Raw genomic sequence first — 22588 nt, 5'->3', positions numbered from 1 at the left:
AATGTGGGTGGAGGGAAAGGCTGGATGCAAATATAGCTACAAATGAGGCATAATGATGCAATACGTACATACAGCTAGCCTAAATAGCATGTTAGCATCGATTAGCTTGTAGTCATGCCGTGACCAAATATGTCTGATTAGCACACTCCACATACGACAAAACTCACCTTTGTGATTTAGTTGACTTTATCGTTGGAAATGTATCTGCTTTGAGTGTCGCAGGATATCCACACATTCTTGCCATCTCTACCATCTCTGTTGTAGCATAGCTGTCGTCGGTACAGTGTGCAGAACAAACCAGGGACTTTCGCATCTTTTGGCTACTGGTGCAACTTGAATCCATCCCTGATTGTGTTGTTACACCCTCCGACAACACATAAAGGAGGCATAATGTCTCCAAGGTACGGAAAACAGTCGAAAAAACGGAAAACAACAGAGCTGATTTGACTTGGTGTGTGTAATGTGTTTGAGAAAATGGCGGATTGCTTCATGTTGTGAAGTCACTAGTGAAAGGTCATCGCTCCGACAGCGAACAATTGAAAGGCGTTTAAATCGCCAAATTCTCCCTTTTAGAGTTCGGAAATCGGTTAAAAAAACATATGGTCTTTTTTCTGCAACATCAAAGTATATATTGACGCTTACATAGGTCTGGTGATAATGTTCCCTTTTAAAGCTTTGCAGGACTACTTGTATCGCACCTTATATCAGCGATTTTAGATGCAAGATGCATGCGATATCATTTGATATTGGACTGATATCTGATATCATTGACGAATTGTGAGAAAGCAAAAAAAAAATGTTAAAAAAGAAAAGACAGAAAAATTGTGTTTGCTATTAAAAAACAGTCATCCTATTGATAAAATGAAGTTATTTTTTTCCCCATTACTTTAGGTCTAAAACTGTTCACTTGGTAGTGTTTTTTTCTTGAACTTGACCCTTTTCACCACCTTTTTTTTGTTTGTTTGTTTAAATACTGATGTTTTTAAACATAAAAATAAGTCTGAGCATGTACAGTATAGAAATCAAGATTAACTTTAATGATGTGTGGCGGACGCAGTTCAAACATGTTGAGGTAGGATTACTGTGTGCCTGTGTGGTGAGTCTCTTCCCCTTAACTACACTCGCTTCAAACAGAGCTAAGTTTGCAGGTTTCGGCGTTTTTTCATTAATTATATTATTTAACATCAATCCCATCCATCCATCCTTTTTCTACTGCTTATTCCCTTTGGGGTCTCGGGGGGCGTTGGTGCCTATCTCAGCTGCAATCGGGCGGAAGGCGGCGTACACCCTGGACAATTCGCCCTCCACATCGCAATTTTTAACATCAAAATAAGTTTAATTTTTTGTTTTATGGTTATAATCAGATATAACCTCTGTCACTATATTGGCAACCTTTTGTGAGGCAATCGCAAACTTATGAAGCTAGTGTGTGTGTGTGTGTGTGTGTGTGTGTTTGAGTGATGATATATTGCATTGCACTTGACCCATTTTACCTTCAAATGGCCCCTCTGTGTGACTGGGGAGGCTTACTTTCATGATCAAAATGAGGTATGTATCATTTGAGTGACCGAGGATGCAAGATTGATGTGACCCCTGACTGACTGGAGAGTGCCATGTGTGTGTGTGTGATGAAAATGAGGCAATTGGCCTATTCTATTCAATCTTAATTCAGAAGAGAGTGACTTAGGGCAAGAAGGCACCGTAGCACCATCTTTTTGTGTCTAGTATGGTTAGTTAGTTTAGTTAATTTAGTCTTTATTTGAAGGGACAATGCACAGAAATATTAAGGTCAGAGACAGATATGTTCTGTACCAGATTATAGCTAAATAGCTAATTTCCATCTGCAGTCCTTGGCTACCTAAATTAAAGGGATATAAAAATCATGCAATAAAATCATTACAATAAAATCATACCATATCACATAATAAAATTAAGAAAAGTCATAAAATGCCCTTTCATGGACACATATTTAATACACTGTACAATACAACCACATCTAATTTACATAATCACACAAAGACAATACATGCTCTTGTTCACATCTGTCATCATTTGTAAAAACAACCATGATTTTAACACACACACCTCACAATTTACAACAAAAATGCTGTCATGGATAAATATGATTACACATTAAGTTGATCTGTCAAACATAGTGCCAACTTCAGTGACCGTGTGAGCAGCTTTCATTGTCCAAAGCCACTTTTTAACTTCAATTGTAAATGAAGAGTAATCTGTTAAACTTTTCAAGTTTGTTGTGAGGTTGATCCATTCCTTTAGGGCTTTATATGAAAAGGCTGATTGTGCAAAATATGTTTTACATCCGGGTACGCTACACTGCCCCCTGGTAGAGGCTAGTGCGTTTCTAGTTGTCAAAGCAGATGTAAACTGGACAAAGTGCTTAAGTGGCGCTGGTGTCAATAGACTGTGCAGAACTCAATGAATAGGCATGTTAATTGGCCAGGTGGTGAGCAAACCCATTGTGTCTGTGAGTGCTTCCATGTTGTGTGCATTGCTGTGTAAAGTGCTGCAAAGCTGAGGGAGGTTCTTGTCGTCATTCCTCTGCTGTGATGGTTTCACTGCAGTAGCCTCTGTCAGAGACCAGGACAACACACACACACATATATATATATATATATATATATATATATATATATATATATATATATATATATATATATATATATATATATATATATATATATATATATATATATACAGGTATATACACTATATTGCTAAAGGTATTTGGCCACCCATCCAAATAATGAGGATCAGGTGTCCTGATCACTTGGCATGGTGTATAAAATCAAGCACTTTGGTATGGAGATTGTTTCTACAAACATTTATGAAAGAACGAACCGCTCTCAGTGATTTCCAGCGTGGAACTGTCATATGATGCCACCTGTGCAACAAATCCAGTCGTGAAATGTCCTCGCTCCTAAATATTCCAAAGTCAACTTTATTATGAGAAAAGTGAATAGTTTCTGGAACAACAGTAGGTCAGCCACCAAGCGGTATGTCATGTAAACTGACAGATAGGTGTCAGCAGATGCAAAAACGCATAGTGGAAAGACTTTCTGCACAGTCAGTCGCTACAGAGTTTCAAACTTCATGTGAAACTTCCGGTTAGCCCATGTACAATACGCAGAGAGCTTCATGGAATGGGTTTCCATGGCCGAGCAGCTGCAACTAAGGCAAACATCACCAAGTCCAATGCAAAGCGTTGGATGCAGTGGTGTAAAGCACACCGCCACTGGACTCTAGAGCAGTGGAGACGTGTTCTTTGGACTGATGAATCACGCTTTTCCATCTGGCAATTTGATGGACCAGTCTGGGTTTGGAGGTTGCCAGGAGAAGGGTACATCTCAGACGGCATTGTGCCAAGTGTGAAATTTGGTGGAGGAGGATATTATGGTGTGGGGTTGGTTTTTGAGGAGATTGCTTTGGCCCCTTAGTTCCAGTCAAAGGAACTTTAAATGCTCCAGGATACCAAAACATGTTGGACAATTCCATGGGATGGCACTTCAAGTTCATATGTGAGTAAAGGCATGTGGCAAAATACTTTTGTCAATATAGTGTATAAATATACAGTATATATATATATATATATATATATATATATATATATGATGGAGTAGGAAATTATGTATTTTTTTACAACATGCACACCTGCCTTCAGTGTCCGCCTGGTGCCGTTGCTTCGTGCAGCCAGCCTGCACCTGTGCCTGATCATGTTGTCAGATTAGCGCTTCCACCAAGGAATCCTCAGGCTACAGGACACCTGGGACTTGAAGCCTGGAAAATGTTGTGTTTGCTTTAACAAGCACTCTGATTATAAAGTGGAAAGAGACACAGAAGAGTCGCCAAGGGTTCGCCAAATATTGTACGGCATACGTGTTGTCATGTTTGTAAACTATGCATAGTAGCACAATTTTGATTCCCATCCCAGCGTGGTAAAGAGCAACAGTTAGCTTGGTAAGGACATAGTCTTTGCCATTATGTTGAATGTAATCAGTGTTGTCTTTGTTGAGCTCTACAAAGTGTTTAAACTATAACCATTGTACATATTACACACTAACTGTTTGATTGTGATGTGCATCTTAGTTGTATTTTTCCATATTACCAAATTTAGAGGTGTTGAAATCACCATGTAAAATCATTAATGCTAATCCGGAGCAACCTATCACATTTTGAAAAGTAGAGATTTACTTTTGAGCGCTTTTTGTTATGCATGCTTGTTGTGTTGCAAATCATATAATAATTACATATATATGTGTAGGCGCCAGCGCCCCCCGTGACCCCAAAAGGGAATAAGCGGTAGAAAATGGATAGATGGATGTGTGTAGTGTGTATGTATGTGTATATATATATATATATATATATATATATATATATATATATATATATATATATATATATATAGATAGACAGGTAGACAGGTAGGTACGTAGATGGATAGATGAGGTGGCGACTTGTCCAGGGTTTACCCCGCCTACCGCCCGGGCGGGAGGCGATGCACACCCTGGACGAGTCGCCCTCTCATCGCAGGGCCAACACAGACGGACAGATAACATTCACACTCACATTCACACACTAGGGCCAATTTAGTGTTGCCAATCAACTTATCCCCAGGTGCATGTCTTTGAAAGTGGGAGGAAGCTGGAGTACCCGGAGGCAACCCACGCATTCACGGGGTGGACATGCAAACTCCACACAGAAAGATCCCGAGTCCAGGATTGAACTAAGGACTACTCAGGACCTTCGTATTGACACCTCTGCCACTGTGAAGCCATATATATATATATATATATATATATATATATATATATACACACATATATATATATATATATATATATATATATATATATATATATATATATATATACATTTAATATATATATATATATATATATATATATATACATTTAATATATATATATATATATATATATATATATATATATATATATATATATATATATATATATATATTTTGTGCGTTTTGATGATCAGCACATAATTTATTGATGAAGACAAAAACGCAAAATGAATTGCATCACTTAACAGACACAATCTATTTTGCAAACGCTTAGTGTAAAATAGAAATGTATAAATACATTAATTAACCTGCTCAGTAGCCTAGTGGTTAGAGTGTCTGCCCTGAAATCGATAGGTTGTGAGTTCAAACCCCGGCTGAGTCATAACAAAGACTATGAAAATGGGACCCATTAACTCCCTCCCTGCTTGACACTTAGCATCAAGGGTTGGAATTGGGGGTCAAATCACCAAAATGATTCCCGGGCGTGGTCACCGCTGCTGCTCACCGCTTCTCTCACCTCCCAGGGGGTGAACAAGGGGATTGTTCAAATGCTGAGGTTAATTTCACAACACCTAGTTTGTGTGTGACTATCATTGGTTCTTTTAACCTTACTTTAATGATATTTAAGATCATGCATTCTGCTGCCTAAAACTAACTGCTGATTTTTAAAAAAAAAATTGTCGTTAGACATCTTCCTTAATCTGCAGCTGTGTAAAAAGTTGATTTTGTCAGTTCCAATCAAGCCCAGCAAAAGTAAAAGCAAAGTGTTTTATTGATCAGCTAATTCTGGAACAGTGTAGAAAAGGGGCATGAAAAAAAACCCCCGCAAGCAGCAGCCGAGCATAAAATGTTTCAGCAAAGCAAACGTTTGGCGGCAAAAGATGTTGCATTAATTATGGCTGCTCTATTTCTGCATACCCCGAAGACGAGAGAGGGGTAGAGTGAGAAGAAGGCGGACATATAAAATGGAGTGAAAAGTGTCAGTATGAAAGTAAATTGGCTCCTTCCCAGTGTGCGGAGTGGAGGAAATTCCTGCCAGTATTGTTCAGATAGGGTTTCAATCAAAGCACCTAAGGGAAATCAATTGTCCTTGAGATGCGGGAAGGTCATGCTGGTGATCATGAGAGAAAGAGAGCGAGAGAGCGAGAGAATTAGGTGGTAAAGTAGAGTTGATGGAGCAACAAATAGGTACAGGAGTATAGCAGTGATGTAAATAAGGGGAGTGGATAAAGACTGCAAGGAAACGAGCAAACCGTAAATGATAAGATGAGCGTTCGAGATGATAGTCTGTCTTTTAAAGATGACCTACGGGAAGAAAATGGATTCCTTTCAACGAAACACATGCAGGCCAGCCTGTTTTGTATCATCTGACTCATGGAATGTGTGTGATATGAGCAGTATCAATGACACGCTTTAGGGGAATGTCATCCCAGCACTACTTCACCTCAGTGCGCGACCTCAGCGATTCAAAGTACACGCCTGTATTCTAAGGACTGGAGGATAATTACAGCGGTACCTATGTTCATAGGGTTCGGTTTTCAACTGAAAATCTCACCAAAGTTTGCCCCGTCTAGGTTATTGTACGGCCAACCATGGCAGCTAACAAACTTCAAAACCCAAAAACAGTGAAGCTGGCACGTTTTGTAAATCGTAAATAAAAACATAATACAATGATTTGCAAATCCTTTTCATCTTATATTCAATTGACTAGACTGCAAAGACAATATATTTAATGTTCGAACTGAGAAGCTTTATTTTTTTGGGGAAAATAATCATTAACTTAGAATTTAACGGCAGCAACACATTGCACAAAATTTGGCACAGGGGCATTTTTACCACTGTGTTACATGGCCTTTCCTTTTAAAGGCCTACTGAAATGAGATTTTCTTATTTAAACGGGGACAGCAGGTCCATTCTATGTGTCATACTTTATCATTTCGCGATATTGCCATATTTTTGCTGAAAGGATTTAGTAGAGAACATCCACGATAAAGTTCGCAACTTTTGGTCGCTAATAAAAAAGCCTTGCCGGTACCGGAAGTAGCAGACGATGTGCGTGTGATGTCACGGGTTGTGGAGCTCCTCACATCCTCACATTGTTTACAATCATGGACACCAGCAGCGAGAGCGATTCGGACCGAGAAAGCGACGATTTCCCCATTAATTTGAGCGAGGATGAAAGATTCGTGGATGAGGATTGTGAGAGTGAAGGACTAGAAAAAAAAAAGGCGAGGACAGTGTGAGCGTTTTAGATGTTATTAGACACATTTACTAGGATAATTCTGGAAAATCCCTTATCTGCTTATTGTGTTACTAGTGTTTTAGTGAGATTATATGGTACCTGAAAGTCGGAGGGGTGTGGCCAAAGGTGTGGTGACCGCCAGTGTCTCCGGTGGGAGGAGGTAAGAGAGTTCATAGCTGCAGGAGAACGCAAGCTTCGCTCATGTCTACGGTATGAGCCGACTCATTACCACAATCTTTTCACCGAAACCTGCCGGTTGACATGTGGTCGGGAACCATGTTCACTTGACCGCTCTGTTCCGTAGTAAAGCTTCACTTTCGGGAATGTAGACAAGGAAACACTGGCTGTGTTTGTGTTGCTAAAGGCAGCTGCAATACACCGCTTCCCACCTACATCTTTCTTCTTTGACTTCTCCATTATTAATTGAACAAATTGCAAAAGATTCAGCAACACAGATGTCCAGAATACTGTGTAATTATGCGATTAAAGCAGACAACTTTCAGCCGTGATCGGTGCTGGAAGAACATGTCCGTTACAACCAGTGACGTCACACGCACGCGTCATCATTCCGCGACGTTTTCAACAGGATACTTTGCGGGAAATTTAAAAATGCAATTTAGTAAACTAAAAAGGCCGTATTGGCATGTGTTGCAATGTTAATATTTTATCATTGATATATAAACTATCAGACTGTGTGGTCGGTAGTAGTGGGTTTCAGTAGGCCTTTCTTTAACAACACTCAGTAAACGTTTGGGAATTGAAGAGACCAATTCTTGAAGCTTTTAAGGTGGAATTCTTTCCCATTCTTGCTTGAGGTGTACAGCTTAAGTTGTTCAACAGTCTGGGGTCTCCGTTCTGGTATTTTAGGCTTCATATTGCACCACCCATTTTCAATGGGAGGCAGGTCTGGACTACAGGCAGGCCAGTCTGGTACCTGCAGTCTTTTGCTATGACGCCACGCTGTTGTAACACGTGGCTTGGCATTGTCTTGCTGAAATAAGCAAGGGTGTCCATGATAACGTTGCTTGGATGGCGACACATATTGCTCCAAAACCTGTATGTACCTTTCAACATTAAAGGTGCTTTCACAGATGTGTAAGTTACCCATTCCTTGGGGACTAATACACCTCCATACCATCACAGATGCTGACTTTAAAACTTTGCGCCTATAACAATCCGGATGGTGATTTTCATCTTTGGTCCGGAGGACACGATGTCCACAGTTTCCAAAAATAATTTGAAATGTGGATATTTTTCCACTTTGCATCAGTCCGTCTTAGATGAGCTCGGGCCAAGCGAAGCCAGCTGCGTTTCTGGGTGTTGTCGATACATGGCTTTCACTTTGCAAAGTAAAGTTTTAACTTGCATTTACAGGTGTAGCGACAAACTGTAGTTACTGACTGTGGTTTTCTGATGTGTTCCTGAGCCCATGTGGTGATATCCTTTACACATTGATGTCGCTTTTTGATGCAGTACCGCCTGAGAGATCGAAGGTCCGTTATATATTAGACTTAGACCTAGACTTACTTTTTATTGTCATTCAAAATTGAACTCTACAGTACAAATAAGAACAACATTTCGTTGCATTAGCTCTTGGTAGTGCAGGATAAAAAAAGCAATAAGGTGCAGATATAAATAAATAGATTACTGTACTGATAAATATATTGCACTTTTGCACATGCATCCAGGTTTATGGATGTATGTTATATTGTCTTTTTTTCAAGCGAGTTAATCCATTTTGGGGGAGTTGAGGGGATAATTTAATTATGATGCGTTCAAGAGTCTTACGGCCTGAGGGAAGAAGCTGTTACAGAACCTGGAGGTTCTGCTTCGTAGGCTGCGGAACCTTTTCCTAGAGTCCAGCAGTGAAAACAGTCCTTGGTGGGGGTGGGAGGAGACTTTGCAGATTTTCTGAGCCCTGGTCAGGCAGCTGCTTTTTGCGATCTCCTGGATAGGAGGAAGTGGAGTCCTGATAATCTTTTTAATCATCCTCACCACTCTCTGGAAAAACTTCCAGTCTGAGGCATTGCAGGCTCCAGTCCAGACAGAGATGCTGTTGGTCAGCAGGCTCGCTATACTGCCTCTGTAGAATGTGGTGAGAATGGGGGGAGGGAGCTGTGCTCTTTTCATCCGACGCAAAAAGTGCATGCGCTGCTGAGCTCTTTTTACAAGAGCTCCGGTGTGTAGGGACCAGGTTATATTGTCAGTGATCTGCACCCCCAGGAACTTGGTGCTGCTTACCATCTCCACCACTGTGCCGTTGATGAAGAATGGAGCGTGGCTGGACTGGTGCTTCCTGAAGGCAACGGTGATCTCCTTGGTCTTGTCGAGGTTCAGGACAAGGTTGTTGGTTCTGCACCAGTCAACCAGATGTTTCACCTCCTTCCTGTAGTCCATGCCATTATTGTCACGGATGAGGCCCACCACTGTCGTGTCGTCCGCATACTTCACAATGTGGTTAGAAGTGGACCTGGCGCAGCAGTCATGTGTCATCAATGTGAACAGCAGCGGACTCAGGACGCAGCCCTGGAGGGAGCCGGTGCTCAAAGAGATGGCACTGGAGGTGTTGTTGCCCGCTCTCACAAACTGGGGTCTGTCTGTGAGGAAGTCAAGCAGCCAGTTGCATGGGGGGTACTGAATCCAAGGGAAGCCAGTTTGCTCACCAAATGCTGCGGGATGATGGTGTTGAATGCTGAGCTGAAGTCCAGAAACAACATCCGCACGTGTGTGTCCTTTCCTTCCAGATGTTCTAAGCTCAGGTGGAGTGCAGTGGAGATGGCATCCTCTGTGGAGCGGTTTGGGCGATAAGCGAACTGGTATGGGTCGAATGTGGGGGGAAGTTTGGAGACAATGTATTCCTTAACCAGCCTCTCGAAGCACTTCATTATGATGGGGGTGAGGGAGGAGATTGTGGGTTTTTAGGCACAGGAATGATTGTGGCCGTCTTAAAACATGATGGTACCACAGCCTGGCTCAGCGAGATGTTGAAGATGTCTGTGAGAACCCCCGCCAGCTGGTCTCCACATCCATTAAAGGGGAACATTATCACCAAACCTATGCAAGCGACAATATATACTTCGATGTTGCAGAAAAAAGACCATGTATTTCTTTAACCGATTTCCGAGCTCTAAATGGGTGAATTTTGACAAATTAAACGCCTTTCTGTTTATCGGTCTTTTAGTGACGTCACCGAGGTAACACACCCGCCATATTCATTTTCGCATTACAAACACCGGGTCTCAGCTCTGTTATTTTCCGTTTTTTCGACTATTTTTTGCAACCTTGGAGACATCATGCCTCGTCGGTGTGTTGTCGGAGGGTGTAACAACACTAACAGGGAGGGATTCATGTTGCACCACTGGCAAGAAATCTGGCGCAAGACCCCCATTGAATGTACCAAAGTTTCTTCACATTTGACCGGCGATGCTAAGACAGACATGGCACAGATATGGATAACCTGCAGATGCATTTGCAACGAGTAAGTCAACAAAATCACAAAGGTGAGTTTTGTTGATGTTGTTGACTTATGTGCTAATCAGACATATTTGGTCACGGCATGACTGCCAACTAATCGATGCTAACATGCTACGCTAATCGATGCTAACATGCTATTTACGCTAGCTGCATGTACATTTGAAACTAGATACCCACATTTAATGCGAAACAAACACTTACCAATCGAGGGATTTAAATTGCTCCAGTGTCACAAGATGCGAAAGTCCTGATCGTTTGGTCTGCACATTTTACCGGCGATGCTAATAAGGCAGCCGTGCTATGGGCCTCTTCATTAGGTACACCCACGCTATGGCCGAATAGCGTCAATAGCTATTCGCTCAATAGCTTCAATTTCTTCTTCAATTTCGTTTTCGCTATCTGCCTCCATACTCCGACCATCTGTTTCGATACATGCGTAATCTGCTGAATCGCTTAAGCCGCTGAAATCCGAGTCTGAATCCGAGCTAATGTCGCTATATCTTGCTGTGGTATCTGCCATGTTGTTTGTATTGGCAGCCCTGTATGACGTCACAGGGAAATGAATAGTGGTTTCGAACATAGCGAAAATAAGGCACTTTAAAGCTTTAATTAGGGATATTCCGGGACTGGTAAAACTTTGAAAAAAAATTCCAAAAATACAACTAGCCACTGGGAACTGATTTTTATTGTTTTTAACCCTTTTGAAATTGTGATAATGTTCCCCTTTAAGCACCTTGCCCGGAATGTCATCAGGTCCCGGTGTTTTCCAGGGGTTCACTCTCCGCCGGGTTTTCAGGACAACCGCTGTGTCCAGGTTGAGTGGCTGCTCATCAGGGCGAGGGATGGATTTTCTTGCCAGAGTGGTGTTAAGTGCCTCAAACCTTGCAAAGTAGTTCTTTAGGTCATTTAGGAAGCTGATACTGTTGTCACAGGGACGGGGGGAAGCTTTATAGTCTGTGATGACCTGTATGCCCTGCCACATTTGTCTAGTGTTTGTGGGGTTCTCAAAGAAGTCCTGCACTTTCTGACTGTGAGCACGCTTTGCAACCTTAATGGCACGGTTCAGGTTAGCTCTGGCTGTTTTTAATGCTACCATGTCGCCAGACTTAAACGCCTTGTTCCGAGCCTTCAGCATTGCACATACCTCACTGTTAAATGGGTTGTACTTGTATAGCGCTTTTCTACCTTCAAGGTACTCAAAGCACTTTGACACTACTTCCACATTTACCCATTCACACACACATTCACACACTGATGGAGGGAGCTGCCATGCAAGGCGCCAACCAGCACCCATCAGGAGCAAGGGTGAAGTGTCTTGCTCAAGACACAACGGACGTGACGAGGTTGGTACTAGGTGGGATTTGAACCAGGGACCCTCGGGTTGCGCACGGCCACTCTTCCACTGCGCCACGCCGTCCCTGTTCATCCACGGTTTCTCGTTAGCCCTTGTGGGGATGTTCTTGATCACACTGACATCCTCCATGCAATTCTGGATGTATGCGGACACAGACTCTGCATACTCCTCCACACGTGTTACAGTATGATTATCGGTGGCGGCTGCCTTGAACATGTCCCAGTCTGTGGTTTCGAAGCATCCTTGTAATGCTTCCATTGCTCCCTCTGGCCAGGTCCTCACCTGCTTCACTGTAGCTTGCTTCCTGATCAGCAGGGGGTTGTATGCAGGAATTAGCATCACAGATAGATGATCTGAGGAGTCGAGGTGGGGGCGTGGTGCAGCTTTATACGTCCGTTTAATATTACTATAAACCAGGTCCAGCTTGCTTCCACCCCTGGTTGCAAAATTCACATATTGATGGAAATGAGTGAAAACTTTTTTAATGTTAGCTTGATTAAAATCCCATGCAACAATGAAAACTCCCTCTGGATGTGTAGTTTGCGGTACATTGATGGAGCAGTACAAAGCGGTCAAAGCTTCTTTGGTGTTAGCACTGGGGGGAATGTACACTGCTGTGAAGATCATAGCACTGAATTCCCGGGGTAAATAAAATGGCCTGCATTTTATAGTTAATATTTCTACATCGGGAGAGCAGTGACATGAGATTATATCTTCCCGTTGTTGCACCAGTTGTTATTGATGTATATACAAACACCCCCTCCTCGGGATTTACCAGTGCTCCTGTCCGACCGAAACATAGTTAGCCCCTAGATTCTAACTGCCTCGTCCGGAACGGATGATTTCAGCCAAATTTCTGTGAGAAATATGGCGCAACAGTCTCTCATCTCGCGTCTTGCATATAAATCCAGCTTCAGGTAGTCTAGTTTGTTCTCCAGGGAGCGGACATTTGAGAGCAGGATGGAAGCGTTAGGGTTAACCCTAACCCTAACCCTAACCTCACGGCGTTCTGTGAGGATTAGCCTTTAGCTTTGTTGTTAGCCCCACACTGCATCCCCGCTTCTTTTTCCGATCACACTACTTACGTCTCCTCTGTCTACGGTTCCCTCTGGTATTAGGCTCCGCTGCTTCACAGGCCGCTGGATATAGCCGGCGTAGTATTCCGAGGCTAGTGAGTACGTCCAACGTATACGCATCTTTCAGTCCGATACGGCCCGATCCATCCACATCCAAAATTGTCTGGCGGTCGTACGTTACCACGGAGTGTCCACGCTGGAAGCCAGCCATGAAATTCACAGAGTTTACCGGTAGATTTGCCAAAATGTTTTATTACTACCAAGAGCCTCTGCAGCCGCAGGCGAGCAGGGCGCCGCCATCTTGAGATATATATTGCTTACGTGCAATGATTTCTCCAGATTCGTTGAACCTTTTGATGATATTACGGACCATAGATGGTAAAATCCCTAAATTCCTTGCTATAGCTTGTTGAGAAAGGATATTCTTAAACTGTTTGACAATTTGCTCTCACATTTGTTCACAAAGTCGGGACCCTCGCCCCATCCTTGTTTGTGAATGACTGAGCATTTTGTGGAAGCGGCTTTTATCCCCAATCATGGCATCCACCCGTTCCCAATTAGCCTATTCCCCTGTGTGATGTTCCAAATAAGTGTTTGATGAGCCTTCCTCAACTTTCTCAGTCTTTTTTGCCACTTGTACCAGCTTTTTTTAAACACGTTGCAGGCATCAAATTCCGAATGAGCTAATATTTGCAAAAAATTTGGTTTTTCAGTTCGAATGTTTAATATATTGTAAGTCATTGTATTCTGTTTCTGGGCTTCACAGTGGCAGAGGGGTTAGTGCGTCTGCCTCACAATACGAAGGTCCTGCAGTCCTGGGTTCAAATCCAGGCTCGGGATCTTTCTGTGTGGAGTTTGCATGTTCTCCCCGTGAATGCGTGGGTTCCCTCCGGGTACTCCGGCTTCCTCCCACCTCCAAAGACATGCACCTGGGGATAAGTTGATTGGCAACACTAAATTGGCCCTAGTGTTTGAATGTGAGTGTGAGTATTGTCTGTCTATCTGTGTTGGCCCTGCGATGAGGGGGCGACTTGTCCAGGGTGTACTCCGCCTTCCGCCCGATTGTAGCTGAGATAGGCGCCAGCGCCCCCGTGACCCCGAAAGGGAATAAGCGGTAGAAAATGGATGGATGGATGTATTCTGTTTTTTTTAATGATTTAAACAACGTGCCAACCTCACTGGTTTTGGGTTTTGTAGTATGTTTGCTGGATCAACAAGGACGCCAGCACATTTTTCAATGTTTACACCTGCAGCTTTTAGACATGTGGCCAAGATATGTACAAAAAAAAAATGTGTCCAAAAATCAGGTGGGTTACAGCTTATATTTTGGTGTGCGCTGTAGCCCAGAAATTATGGGATGTAAATGAGAGTATATGAATAATATACAGTATTATATCAATACTAGTATTATTATATCCATCCATCCATACATTTTCTACCGCTTGTCCCTTTTGGAGTCACTGGAGCCTATCTCAGCTGCATTCGGGCGGTAGGCGGGGTACACTTCATCGCAGTAGTATTATAATATCATATTATATAATATAAAATGGTACAATATATTAGTGTTTATAAGTGTGTATGGAAGCTTCGAAAATTGTGTGGAGGAATTATTAACTGTCAGGAACTCACATGGCTGTTGTTGGTGGGACCTCAGGATGCAGAGATAGGAAATGACGTGTAGGTAATATGCAAATTTAATAGTCATAGCAGCAGCAACGGCAGGCAAAACAAAAACATACCGATACCTGTGCGCCACACCAAGCAATGCAAAATGCAGATGATAGGAATAGCAGAACAATTAATGCATAACATGAAGTACACACTAATATGTGCACACAACAATGCACCAGTGTTTGCAGATATACCACTCTAGTCAGTGATTGTTTTACAGGTGAGTCTCCTAATCACCAGAAACAGGTGTGTTTACCTGCGATCAGAACAGGCTGTGACATGGCAGAGGAAGCACACAGGAAGTGAAAAAAACAGGGCTGACACATATAACAAACACAAAACACAGGGAAACAATAAACCAAATACCTGATTTACTAGGAGCTAGATACCTCGCTCTATACAGCGTGTGCAATCTGTAAAATGGCGTGTATTATTAGTAGGCGTGTGATCTGCTAACACTGGGTGTGTAATTGAAAAGTGGTGCAGGGCGCCTTATTTGAATGAGGATTTTGCATGCCCTATACGGGGCATCACCATGGAGACGCTCATTTACTGGACATTCATGTCACCATGCTCATGTCTGTGGCGTTTTGCTACGTTTTCAAAAACGAAGGAGACATCTTCCACTTTTAGTGGGATTTTACAAGCAGTTGTGGAGTGCATCTCCATTGACACCACTTTTTTTTTCTTTAGCCGTTGAAGGTGCATAGGAGGTATGCTACACTATTTCCAAAAAGTTTTTATCATACAGAATGTATGAAAAAATGAAAGTCATTGAAAAATATTAAGACACCAACACGCTTAAATTTGTTATAATTAGCCCCTGAAGTCATCTGGCAGCTATGAAATTATTGTTTCTGAATAGACGATATGTCTTATTATTTTTCATTTTTGACAGTCAAAATTTGTTAAAGCACACACATAAGATGGAGGACTATCTGTCAATCATGTGTCTTTGCAGGACAAGCACTCCTCTCTCACAGCCGTGCGTGGAACTGTGTGAGTGTGAGCATCCTTTTCAAACGTGCAAAATAAAACACAAAGTTGTGCTCCCAAAACGCATTCTGTAAATTAGATTTGCCTTCAATGTATTAATATAATCCACTTTAAGAACTTCTTTGAACCTAAAGTGTTTACAAAGTACAAAGAAGAAGAACCATGATAAGCATTCTGAATTTATTTCATCCATCCATTCCTTTTCTAGATAATCTTACTCATCTCACCATATAAAATATAACTTACCTCACCAAGTAATATGTATTTCTTTTTATTCTTATTACTTATGGAGTATATTGTGAATACATTGAGAACAGGAACTGAACAAAAGTTTTTCCAACTGCTATGTAAAGGAAAAGGAGTAAGATTAAAGGCCTACTGAAACCCACCACTACCGACCACGCAGTCTGATAGTTTATACATCAATGATGAAATATTAACATTGCAATACATACCAATACGGCCGGTTTAGTTTACCAAATTACAATTTTAAATTTCCCACGGAGTTTCTTGTTGAAAACGTCGCGGAATGATGACGCGTGCGCGTGACGTTCCGGGTTGCAGGGGACATATTAGTTCAGCACCATTTGCGGCTAAAAGTTGTCTCATTTCATCGTGCAATTAAACAGTATTCTGGACATCTGTGTTCCTGAATCTTTTGCAATTTGTTCAATTAATAATGGAGAAGTCAAAGTAGAAAGATGGAAGTGGGAAGCTTTAGCCTTTAGCCACACAAACACAAGGTGTTTCTTTGTTTAAAATTCCTGGAGGTGAAGTTTTACTATGGATCAGAGCGGTCAAGCGAACATGGTTCTGGACCACTTGTCAACCGGCAGGTTTCGGTGAGAAAATTTTGGTAAAAAGTCGCCTCTTACCGTCCATGCAGCTGCCGTCGACTTCCCTCAGAGACTGGCGTCAAGACACCCGTGGACACACCCCTCTGACTATCAGGTACTATTTAATCTCACTAAAACACTAGCAACACACTAGAAAGATAAGGGATTTCCCAGAATTATCCTAGTAAATGTGTCTAAAAAAATCTGAATCCGTCCCAATGCAATCACCTTTTTATTTTTTAGCTTTATTTAATTTAAAAAAAAAATAATTTCTAGTCTTTCGCTATCAATATCATCATCCACAAATCTTTCATCCTCGCTCAAATTAACGGAGACATTTTCGTTTTCTCGGTCCGAATAGCTCTTGCTGCTGGAAGCTCTCATTATAAACAATGTGACGTCATCGTCTGCGACTTCTGGTAAAGGCAAGGCTTTTTTATCAGCACCAAAAGTTGCGAACTTTCTCGTGGATGTTCTTTACTAAATCCTTTCAGCAAAAATATGGCAATATTGCAAAATGATCAAGTACGACACATAGAATGGACCTGCTATCCCAGTTTAAATAAGAAAATCTCATTTCAGGAGGCCTTTAAATAAGCTCTGCTTCTTCAAACACCTTTTCGAACATGTTGAATAGAGAAACTGGAAAATGTGATGTGTAATGTTGTATGCATGCATGTTCCAAATAAACACAAACTCTAACTCAATCTTCTCCTCCCAGTATTGTAAGCGTGTTGTTCATTAGCATATGTTCTGCATATGAAGAAAGACAGAGACTCAAAATGGATTGCACACCTTATTCTGCTCCCTTATCAATCCACTTTTCACACGTTTAGATAGATTGATAGATGGATGGGTAGATGGATTGATGGATTGATAGATATTACTTTATTGATTCCTTCAGGAGAGTTCCCTCAGAAAAATAAAAATTGCAGCAGCAGTGCACAGAATTGACAAGTAAATAATGGGGGTATAAATGGAAATAAAATAGAAAATATTACAATAACAATAAAAAACAAAAAGCTACAATAAGAATACAAATATAACAGTAAAAATAGGAATATAACAAGAGACATTTGGCAGCAGGGACCATATTATGAAAATGTATTGCACTGTTAATTGCACTGTTTTTTTGTTGCAGATTATTTCAGTATTTAGTTGATCAGCTTTGCAAGCATACACGCTTTTTCCTACACGCAAACATTTCGTAAATCAGGTCCTAAGTCATGATCTGTTACGAAAAACACTTTAAATGCATATGATAATTATAAGTAGAGTTCCTACTTTGCAGAAATTCACCGACCGCATATATCGGGAATGTAACTCTCGTGATAATTAAGCGAAGACTGCATTTATTTTATACCACATAATCTTCTTCCAAGAAGCCTGGAGCTATAGCTTTTAATCCATAATGTTACAGAACATTCTCAAAATAGCCACAATCTCCACCCCTACATATTCAATCTGCCAACTAGGTCTTCTGCTGTGGTTTTATAGTGTCTGTAATGGCTGTAAATAATGTCCTAATGATAAATAGATGGTTGTATCTTGACTTAAGTACAACCCTCTGTGGCATTTCGCCCATTGACAGCTCCAGCACAGCCACCGAGGGAGTTATTTGGACACTGCGTTCAATGAGAAGTTGTTGCAGGGTGCAGTGCAAGCGTCTGGTATGCACACCTGTCTCCTTGCATGCTCCTCTCCGAGCACGCAGCCCTCTTCTTAAGAGGGAGGAGATAGGCTTTGCCTGGACCTGCACCACGCACCTCCCTGCCCCTGCCTGGGGCCAGAAGGAAGGGCGGGGCAAGAGCGGGAGATGCCAGAGGTGTGGATTAGAAGGCTGTCAGGGGCAAAGTGGTAGCTGAGGTCACCCATGTACACCAGGGCTGTTTACCTTAATTGTTCTGCCTCTTCACTATTTTCATATAATGTCAATGCAAAGCTCTGCCAAGTGTAGAGTATGTAATATTGGGGCAAATAGAGCCATAAATCAAAACAGAAGCATTTATTTGTTCATTGTTAGGACCTGTTGCAAAAATTATTTTCTTCATGGCAGGAGCGCGTCACTATTTCGAGGAATCTGCTGGAAAATGATTAGTTGTTAAAGTTTATCAACTATATGCCATACAAATTAAGTTGGCAGTTTAGGTTTGTTACATTTTTTCAATACTCAAATTAAGCTGTCATTTGAATGGCATTTTGCACTGATTGTGCAATTGAAAGAAGCATTCCCCTGTACAGTCAGCACATACAGTCGCAATCAAAAGTTTACGTAAACTTGTAAAGAACATAATGTCATGTATGTCTTGATTTTCTGATAATTTCTACAACTCGAGTGATTGGAACACATACTTGTTGGTCACAAAAAACATTCATGAAGTTTGGTTCTGTTATGAATTTATTATGGGTCTAGTGAAAATGTGACAAAATCTGCTGGGTCAAAAGTATACATACAGCAATGTTAGCATTTGGTTAAATATCGCTTGGCATGTTTCACTGCAATAAGGCGCTTTTGGTAGCCATCCACAATCTTCTGGCAAGCTTCTGGTTGAATTGTTGACCACTCCTCTTGACAAAATTGGTGCAGTTCAGCTAAACTTGTTGGTTTTCTGACATGGACTTGTTTCTTCAGCATTGTCCACAGAGAGTAAATAGGACAATGAAAAAGTAGGATTACCTCCAAATTCTTCAGCCATCCATCCATCTTCTACCGCTTATTCCCCTTTGGGGTCGCGGGGGGCGCTGGCGCCTATCTCAGCTACAATTGGGCGGAAGGCGGTGTACACCCTGGACAAGTCGCCAAATTCTTCAGGACAACCCAAAATCATCAGCCTAGAGGTTTGGTCTTGGGCGCAATTGGGTGTTCCAACAGGACAATGATGCCAAATACACGTCAAAAGTGGTAAAGGAATGGCTAAAACAGGCTAAAATTAAGGTTTTAGAAGGGCCTTCCCAAAGTCCTGACTTAAACATGTAGACAATGCTGAAGAAACAAGTCTATGTCAGAAAATCAACAACCAAATTATCCCCGCCCCTCACCTTCTTAACATTTCCCCAAACCAGTCCTAATCATTTGTGCGGGAAAAAAAAAATGTCTTGCTTTTTTGTAATTGTACCTTTATTTACCCAGATAAGAAACCCATTGAGATCAAGATCTCTTTCACAAGGGTGACATGGCCAAGAGGACAACAGCCCACGTCATGGAGCTGTTTCAGAAAAGTAATACGTTAAGCTAATCTTAGAAACCAAGTTGTTAAAGGGGAACATTTGTGACGCTTGTGTGGCATTGTAATGCCGGATTGGTTCTTCCGGGGATGCGTCGAAGCGATGAACACAACAAGGTAAGTTATAAATGGATTTATTAAATAATAAAAGGCTAGGAACAAAAACACTGCTGTAAAGAGAAGGCAAACCAAAAACAGAAAAACAATTCCTCAGCATGTGAGCTGGAATAAACAAATGGCTTAGCGTAAAAGCTAGCGAGAATATACATACAAAGATGAAGGTCGAGAGTCGTCACTGTTGCGCGTGGGCAAATTAGGATCCGAGACTGAACAAAGAAAAGAGGAAAGCTTATATAGGGAGAAATCAAGGAGAACCAGGTGTGTAGAAAACGAGGAGCAGGTGAAATCAATGTGTAACCATGGTAACGGACTAAACAGGAAGTAAGTGGGTCAGAAGAGAATGAAACAAAGATGGAAAAATAAACATGTGAAGATCTGAGTCACAGATCGCAACAGTATTCCCCCCCCCAAAAAGACAGATTCCAGATGTCTCAAAGAAAACAAAAACAAATAAGAAACAACTTGAACCCCCTCCCCAAAAACAGAGTCCACAAACGAAGGGAGGGCGGAGGGAGGCCACGGTGGAGGGTCGCCAAGTCGTGTGTCCCCGAATCCACCGAGGACAAGTCAAGTGGCGGCGGCGGATGGAACGCCGCTGCCGAACAAGTTTTGGCGGGCGACCTCGAAAAGGCCACATTAGTGGCCGCCTCGCAGGATGAGGTGCCCGGCGAGGCGGACGACCCGGGCACGGCCACATCCGTGGCCGACATGGAGGAGGGAGTGTCTGGCGAGGAGGATGACCTCGCAGAGGCCACGCCCGTGGTCGACGTGGTGGACGACGCCTCAGCACCGAAATCCCAGCAGGCTTGGAAGCAGCAGACGAGGGTGCGGGGACTGCAGCCAAAGCAGGCCCGAGTGCAGCTGGCGAGGATGATGCGGGTGCTGCAGCCGCAGGAGTCGTCGGAGGCGGCCTGGGAGCCGCAGGAGTCGTCGGAGGCGGCCTGGGAGCCGCAGGAGTCGTCGGAGGCGGCCTGGGAGCCGCAGGAGTCGTCGGAGGCGGCCTGGGAGCCGCAGGAGTCGTGACTGGTGTGAGCTCCAGCCTCATCGTCGGCGCCGGTGTGGGCTCCAGCTTCTTCGTCGGCAGTGCTTGGCGGCGTGGAGCTGGTACCGGCGCTTGTCGAGGAGCTGGCACTGGAGTGGGCTCCAGCCCTGTCGACACAGGTGAAGGTTCCAGCCCCGTCGTTGACGCTGGTGTGGGCTCCAGCCCCGTCGTCGACGCTGGTGTGGGCTCCAGCCCCGTCGTCGGCGGTGCTTGGCGGCGCGGAGCTGGTACCGGCGCTTGGCGGCGTGGAGCTGGTACTGGAGTAGGCTCCAGCTCTGGAGCTGGTACTGGAGTGGGCTCCAGGCTAAAGTCTGTAACTGGTATGAGAACCAGTTCTGGGTCGGAGGCTGGTGTGAGAACCAGGTGGGAGTCTAGTGCTGGCTTGAGAACCAGGCTAGCAACATTTTCTGGTGTGAAAACCAGGCGAGAGTCTAATTCTGGCTTGAAAACCAGGCGAGAGTCATGTGCTGGTGTGAGAACCAGACTGGGAGCAGTGCAGAACACCGGTGGTGGAGGACGTGCTGGAGGTAATGACCTCGCGAGTCCGAACACCGGTGGAGGAGGTCTACAAGGCCGTTGAGACTTGGCCGGGGGAAAAACAGGTGGAGGAGGTCTACAAGGCCGTTGAGATTTGGCCGGGGAAAAATCAGGTAGAGGAGGTCTACAAGGCCGTTGAGACTTGGCCGGGGGAAAAACAGGTGGAGGAGGTCTACAAGGCCGTTGAGACTTGGCCAGGGGAAAAAACAGGTGGAGGAGGTCTACAAGGCCGTTGAGATTTAGAGGGTAGTATCTGTGCTACCTCCGTAGCACAGCTATAGGTCATAGCCCCTTCCTCCAGACGGGGATCCCAGACCCGTTCCCTATGGTCAGGGACTGACCTTAAGGGAGGGTGGTGGGAGGCTTGGAGGCGGGCCGACTCCTCCCCTTTAATTTGTCCAGAATTTCCTTTAGAAAAGGGAGGAAACACCTTGGACTTGGCCGGAGAATGAGGTTTTAAAGGAGGTGTAGGAGAAAAACTAGGTGACTGAGGTTGACTAGAATAATAAGAAAAAATATCCTGATAATTCTGTATCTTGTCATGAATGTTATTGATATTCAAAAAAGGTTGGGAATGAGAATTACTGTCCACAATATAAAAATCTTCTGAAAAAATGTCATCAACAGAGGCCGGTGTTGCGTCACCGGTGGGCGTTCCCCAATTGACGTCATCGCTTGTGTCAGACAAAGTGTCATGGCAGCTTAAGGAATGATTTGAAAAAAAACAAGCAGGATTACCGGTAATGACGGGTGAATCCTGGACGGGGTGAAACTTGCTGTGTCCATGGGGAGGAATAAGTGGTGCTGGAACATTACTGCCGTGCGGGGAGCCTCTCCACTGGACCCCCCGCCTCTTCGGGGCAGCGCGAACGGCTTCGGAGGGGACTTCAGGCCCACAGTCAAGTCTTTCCTGCTCCCAAGCCACGAGCTCCAACCACAAACCCAAGTCGAAGGGTTCCTCCCGTGGTTTCGACGCGGAAAAACATTTTGATGCTCGGATCCTACTGTGACGCTTGTGTGGCATTGTAATGCCGGATTGGTTCTTCCGGGGATGCGTCGAAGCGATGAACACAACAAGGTAAGTTATAAATGGATTTATTAAATAATAAAAGGCTAGGAACAAAAACACTGCTGTAAAGAGAAGGCAAACCAAAAACAGAAAAACAATTCCTCAGCATGTGAGCTGGAATA

The 22588-nt window shown here is 43.2% G+C and overlaps 1 protein-coding gene across 3 annotated transcripts in view; it reads left to right on the top strand.

The window, feature by feature from the left end:
- Positions 1–22588, top strand: part of znf385a (zinc finger protein 385A) — a 186801-nt gene that overhangs the window by 21734 nt on the left and 142479 nt on the right. The window contains exon 2 of one of the 3 annotated variants that reach the window (XM_061903391.1): positions 16525–16589. The exons of the other annotated variants lie outside the window; for them this stretch is intronic. The gene's annotated coding sequence lies outside the window, so the exon portion shown is untranslated. The remainder of the gene's footprint in view (positions 1–16524; positions 16590–22588) is intronic. 3 annotated transcript variants of the gene reach the window in all.

Source organism: Nerophis ophidion, linkage group LG06 (genome assembly GCF_033978795.1).
Source record: "Nerophis ophidion isolate RoL-2023_Sa linkage group LG06, RoL_Noph_v1.0, whole genome shotgun sequence".
Lineage (NCBI taxonomy): Eukaryota > Metazoa > Chordata > Actinopteri > Syngnathiformes > Syngnathidae > Nerophis > Nerophis ophidion.
The sequence above is the reverse complement of the archived record's forward strand: the minus strand, read 5'-3'. Positions and strand labels throughout refer to the sequence as shown.